We start from the raw sequence: 7031 nt of genomic DNA on the forward strand, positions 1-7031 counted from the left end.
CATCTGTTATACACTGGGGGAGGCAGCTGGGAGTATGGTCTGACCCTCTGCACAGGTAGGTGATGCACTGTGTGTATGAGCATCTGGTACATACTGGGGGAGGCAGCTGGGAGTATGGTCTGACCCTCTGCACAGGTAGGTGATGCACTGTGTGTATGAGCATCTGGTACACACTGGGGGAGGCAGCTGGGAGTATGGTCTGACCCTCTGTACAGGTAGGTGATGCACTGTGTGTATGAGCATCTGGTACACACTGGGGAAGGCAGCTGGGAGTATGGTCTGACCCTCTGTACAGGTAGGTGATGCACTGTGTGTATGAGCATCTGGTACACACTGGGGAAGGCAGCTGGGAGTATGGTCTGACCCTCTGTACAGGTAGGTGATGCACTGTGTGTATGAGTCCCTGGTAGACACTGGGGAAGGCAGCTGGGAGTATGGTCTGACCCTCTGCACAGGTAGGTGATGCACTGTGTGTATGAGCATCTGTTATACACTGGGTGAGGCAGCTGGGAGTATGGTCTGACCCTCTGCACAGGTAGGTGATGCACTGTGTGTATGAGCATCTGTTATACACTGGGGAAGGCAGCTGGGAGTATGGTCTGACCCTCTGTACAGGTAGGTGATGCACTGTGTGTATGAGCATCTGTTATACACTGGGGGAGGCAGCTGGGAGTATGGTCTGACCCTCTGCACATGTAGGTGATGCACTGTGTGTATGAGCATCTGGTACATACTGGGGGAGGCAGCTGGGAGTATGGTCTGACCCTCTGCACAGGTAGGTGATGCACTGTGTGTATGAGCATCTGGTACACACTGGGGAAGGCAGCTGGGAGTATGGTCTGACCCTCTGCACAGGTAGGTGATGCACTGTGTGTATGAGCATCTGTTATACACTAGGGAAGGCAGCTGGGAGTATGGTCTGACCCTCTGCACAGGTAGGTGATGCACTGTGTGTATGAGCATCTGGTACACACTGGGGAAGGCAGCTGGGAGTATGGTCTGACCCTCTGTACAGGTAGGTGATGCACTGTGTGTATGAGCATCTGGTACACACTGGGTGAGGCAGCTGGGAGTATGGTCTGACCCTCTGCACAGGTAGGTGATGCACTGTGTGTATGAGCATCTGTTATACACTGGGGAAGGCAGCTGGGAGTATGGTCTGACCCTCTGTACAGGTAGGTGATGCACTGTGTGTATGAGCATCTGTTATACACTGGGGGAGGCAGCTGGGAGTATGGTCTGACCCTCTGCACAGGTAGGTGATGCACTGTGTGTATGAGCATCTGTTATACACTGGGGAAGGCAGCTGGGAGTATGGTCTGACCCTCTGTACAGGTAGGTGATGCACTGTGTGTATGAGCATCTGTTATACACTGGGGGAGGCAGCTGGGAGTATGTTCAGACCCTCTGTACAGGTAGGTGATGCACTGTGTGTATGAGCATCTGGTACACACTGGGTGAGGCAGCTGGGAGTATGGTCTGACCCTCTGTACAGGTAGGTGATGCACTGTGTGTATGAGCATCTGGTACACACTGGGGAAGGCAGCTGGGAGTATGGTCTGACCCTCTGTACAGGTAGGTGATGCACCGTGTGTATGAGCATCTGGTACACACTGGGGAAGGCAGCTGGGAGTATGGTCTGACCCTCTGTACAGGTAGGTGATGCACTGTGTGTATGAGTCCCTGGTACACACTGGGGAAGGCAGCTGGGAGTATGGTCTGACCCTCTGCACAGGTAGGTGATGTACTGTGTGTATGAGCATCTGTTATACACTGGGGAAGGCAGCTGGGAGTATGGTCTGACCCTCTGCACAGGTAGGTGATGCACTGTGTGTATGAGCATCTGGTACACACTGGGGAAGGCAGCTGGGAGTATGGTCTGACCCTCTGTACAGGTAGGTGATGCACTGTGTGTATGAGCATCTGTTATACACTGGGGAAGGCAGCTGGGAGTATGGTCTGACCCTCTGTACAGGTAGGTGATGCACTGTGTGTATGAGCATCTGGTACACACTGGGGAAGGCAGCTGGGAGTATGGTCTGACCCTCTGTACAGGTAGGTGATGCACTGTGTGTATGAGCATCTGTTATACACTGGGGAAGGCAGCTGGGAGTATGGTCTGACCCTCTGCACAGGTAGGTGATGCACTGTGTGTATGAGCATCTGGTACACACTGGGGAAGGCAGCTGGGAGTATGGTCTGACCCTCTGTACAGGTAGGTGATGCACTGTGTGTATGAGCATCTGGTACACACTGGGGAAGGCAGCTGGGAGTATGGTCTGACCATCTGTACAGGTAGGTGATGCACTGTGTGTATGAGCATCTGTTATACACTGGGGAAGGCAGCTGGGAGTATGGTCTGACCCTCTGTACAGGTAGGTGATGCACTGTGTGTATGAGCATCTGTTATACACTGGGGAAGGCAGCTGGGAGTATGGTCTGACCCTCTGTACAGGTAGGTGATGCACTGTGTGTATGAGCATCTGTTATACACTGGGGGAGGCAGCTGGGAGTATGGTCTGACCCTCTGTACAGGTAGGTGATGCACTGTGTGTATGAGCATCTGTTATACACTGGGGGAGGCAGCTGGGAGTATGGTCTGACCCTCTGCACAGGTAGGTGATGCACTGTGTGTATGAGCATCTGGTACACACTGGGGAAGGCAGCTGGGAGTATGGTCTGACCCTCTGCACAGGTAGGTGATGCACTGTGTGTATGAGCATCTGGTACACACTGGGGAAGGCAGCTGGGAGTATGGTCTGACCCTCTGCACAGGTAGGTGATGCACTGTGTGTATGAGCATCTGTTATACACTGGGGGAGGCAGCTGGGAGTATGGTCTGACCCTCTGCATAGGTAGGTGATGCACTGTGTGTATGAGCATCTGTTATACACTGGGGAAGGCAGCTGGGAGTATGGTCTGACCCTCTGCACAAGTAGGTGATGCACTGTGTGTATGAGAATCTGTTATACACTGGGGAAGGCAGCTGGGAGTATGGTCTGACCCTCTGCACAGGTAGGTGATGTACTGTGTGTATGAGCATCTGTTATACACTGGGGGAGGCAGCTGGGAGTATGGTCTGACCCTCTGTACAGGTAGGTGATGCACTGTGTGTATGAGCATCTGTTATACACTGGGGGAGGCAGCTGGGAGTATGGTCTGACCCTCTGTACAGGTAGGTGATGCACTGTGTGTATGAGCATCTGTTATACACTGGGGAAGGCAGCTGGGAGTATGGTCTGACCCTCTGCACAGGTAGGTGATGCACTGTGTGTATGAGCATCTGGTACACACTGGGGAAGGCAGCTGGGAGTATGGTCTGACCCTCTGTACAGGTAGGTGATGTACTGTGTGTATGAGCATCTGTTATACACTGGGGGAGGCAGCTGGGAGTATGGTCTGACCCTCTGCACAGGTAGGTGATGCACTGTGTGTATGAGCATCTGGTACATACTGGGGAAGGCAGCTGGGAGTATGGTCTGACCCTCTGTACAGGTAAGTGATGCACTGTGTGTATGAGCATCTGGTACACACTGGGGGAGGCAGCTGGGAGTATGGTCTGACCCTCTGCACAGGTAGGTGATGCACTGTGTGTATGAGCATCTGTTATACACTGGGGAAGGCAGCTGGGAGTATGGTCTGACCCTCTGTACAGGTAGGTGATGCACTGTGTGTATGAGCATCTGTTATACACTGGGGAAGGCAGCTGGGAGTATGGTCTGACCCTCTGTACAGGTAGGTGATGCACTGTGTGTATGAGCATCTGTTATACACTGGGGGAGGCAGCTGGGAGTATGGTCTGACCCTCTGTACAGGTAGGTGATGTACTGTGTGTATGAGCATCTGTTATACACTGGGGGAGGCAGCTGGGAGTATGGTCTGACCCTCTGTACAGGTAGGTGATGCACTGTGTGTATGAGCATCTGTTATACACTGGGGAAGGCAGCTGGGAGTATGGGCTGACCCTCTGTACAGGTAGGTGATGCACTGTGTGTATGAGTCCCTGGTACACACTGGGGAAGGCAGCTGGGAGTATGGTCTGACCCTCTGCACAGGTAGGTGATGCACTGTGTGTATGAGCGTCTGTTATACACTGGGGAAGGCAGCCGGGAGTATGGTGTGACCCTCTGTACAGGTAGGTGATGTACTGTGTGTATGAGCATCTGGTGCACACTGGGGAAGGCAGCTGGGAGTATGGTCTGACCCTCTGTACAGGTAGGTGATGTACTGTGTGTATGAGCATCTGTTATACACTGGGGAAGGCAGCTGGGAGTATGGTCTGACCCTCTGCACAGGTAGGTGATGCACTGTGTGTATGAGCGTCTGTTATACACTGGGGAAGGCAGCCGGGAGTATGGTCTGACCCTCTGTACAGGTAGGTGATGCACTGTGTGTATGAGCATCTGGTGCACACTGGGGAAGGCAGCTGGGAGTATGGTCTGACCCTCTGTACAGGTAGGTGATGTACTGTGTGTATGAGCATCTGTTATACACTGGGGAAGGCAGCTGGGAGTATGGTCTGACCCTGCACAGGTAGGTGATGCACTGTGTGTATGAGCATCTGGTACACACTGGGTGAGGCAGCTGGGAGTATGGTCTGACCCTCTGCACAGGTAGGTGATGCACTGTGTGTATGAGCATCTGGTACACACTGGGTGAGGCAGCTGGGAGTATGGTCTGACCCTCTGCACAGGTAGGTGATGCACTGTGTGTATGAGCATCTGGTACACACTGGGGAAGGCAGCTGGGAGTATGGTCTGACCCTCTGTACAGGTAGGTGATGTACTGTGTGTATGAGCATCTGTTATACACTGGGGAAGGCAGCTGGGAGTATGGTCTGACCCTCTGCACAGGTAGGTGATGTACTGTGTGTATGAGCATCTGTTATACACTGGGGAAGGCAGCTGGGAGTATGGTCTGACCCTCTGTACAGGTAGGTGATGCACTGTGTGTATGAGCATCTGTTGTACACTGGGGGAGGCAGCTGGGAGTATGGTCTGACCCTCTGTACAGGTAGGTGATGCACTGTGTGTATGAGCATCTGGGGCGCGATCCGATATATACGGCGTACTTTTCGGCGCAAGCGAGGTAACCCGCGCCGCCCGTAGTTTCAACTCGCACATCGGGGTATTACATATATGGCGCCGGCAGTTGCTAAAGTGCCGTAAGTCGGACAAACTAGCGATATCCAGAAATCAGCGTAAGTACAAATTTCTGGAGTCGCCAGTGACTTACGGCACTTTAGAAACTGCCGTCGCCTACAAAAACTAACTAAAGTATTAAATCTCCCGTAACTGTCCAACACGCCTCCCAAAAATAGCCCGACACTTATACCCCTCTATCCGCAATCCCCCCTCTCACTCCTAACAATAAATGTATTAACTCCTAAGCCGCCGCTCCCGGACCCCGCCACCGCCTATATTATATGTATTACCTCCTAATCTGACCCCCCTACACCGCCACCACCTATATTAAATATATCACCCCCTAATCTGATCCCCCTACACCGCCGCCACCTATATTAAATTTATTACCCCCTAATCTGATCCCCCTACACCGCCGCCACTTATATTAAATTTAACCCCTAATCTGATCCCCCTACACCGCCGCCACCTATATTAAATTTATTAACCCCTAATCTGATCCCCCTACACCGCCGCCACCTATATTAAATTTATTAACCCCTAATCTGATCCCCTACACCGCCACCACCTATATTAAATTTATTAACCCCTAATCTGAACCCCCTACACCGCCGCCACCCATATTAAATATATTACCCCCTAATCTGATCCCCCTACACCGCCGCCACCTACATGATTCAATCAGCCAATCAGATTTTTCCTACCTTAATTCCGATTGGCTGATAGAATCCTATCAGCCAATCGGAATTCGAGGGACGCCATCTTGGATGACGTCACTTAAAGGAACCGTCATTCGTCGGGAAGTCGTCGGTGGAAGAAGATGGCTCCGCATCGGCTCGTCTGAAGATGGCTCCGCTCCGCTGCGGATGGATGAAGATTGAAGACGCCGCTTGGATGAAGACTTCAATCGGATGGAAGACTTCTTCAGCGCCCCTTGGATGATGACTTCGGCCGCTGCGGATGTCCTCTTCTGTTCCATCGGTGGTCGGCTGGCTGAAGACGGCTAAAGGTAGGATGATCTTCAGGGGGGTAGTGTTAGGTTTATTTAAGGGGGGTTTGGGTTAGAGTAGGGGTGTGTGGGTGGTGGGTTTTAATGTTGGGGGGGGGTTGTATTTTTTTTTTACAGGCGAAAGAGCTGAATACTTTGGGGCATGCCCCGCAAAAGGCCCTTTTAAGGGCTGGTAAGGTAATAGAGCTGTTAACTTTCATAATTGAGAATAGGGTATGGCTTTTTTTTTTTTTTTTTGGGGGGATTTGTTATTTTATTAGGGGGCTTAGATTAAGTGTAAGTAGCTTAAAATTGTTGTAATATTTTTTAAATGTTTGTAACTTTTTATTTTTTATTTTTTGTAACTTAGTTTTTTTTATTTTTTGTACTTTAGTTAGTTTATTTAATTGTATTTAATTGTAGTTATTTGTAGCTAATTTATTTAATTAATTTAATGATAGTGTAGTGTTAGGTTTAATTGTAACTTAGGTTAGGATTTATTTTACAGGTAATTTTGTATTTCTTTTAGCTAGGTAGTTATTAAATAGTTAATAACTATTTAATAACTATTCTAACCAGTGTTCCCTCTAAGCCCAGTTTTGTGTGCGGCCCAGCAGTGAAACAGTTAATTAGGTAACCGCACCCTGCAATTAGCAAACACTGCACAATGCAGACTGCAAGGTATGATTCTCTTATGAACTATTTCACTGCTGAGCCACACACAAAATTCTCCTTAGAGGGAACACTGATTCTAACTAGCTAAAATAAATACAAAGTTACCTGTAAAATAAATATAAATCCTAAAATAGCTCTAATGTGTTAGGCGTAATTGTAACTTAGGTTAGTTTTTATTTTACAGGTAAATTTGTCTTTATTTTAACTAGGTAGCTATTAAATAG

The sequence above is a fragment of the Bombina bombina genome, chromosome 9, assembly GCF_027579735.1.
Source record: "Bombina bombina isolate aBomBom1 chromosome 9, aBomBom1.pri, whole genome shotgun sequence".
Lineage (NCBI taxonomy): Eukaryota > Metazoa > Chordata > Amphibia > Anura > Bombinatoridae > Bombina > Bombina bombina.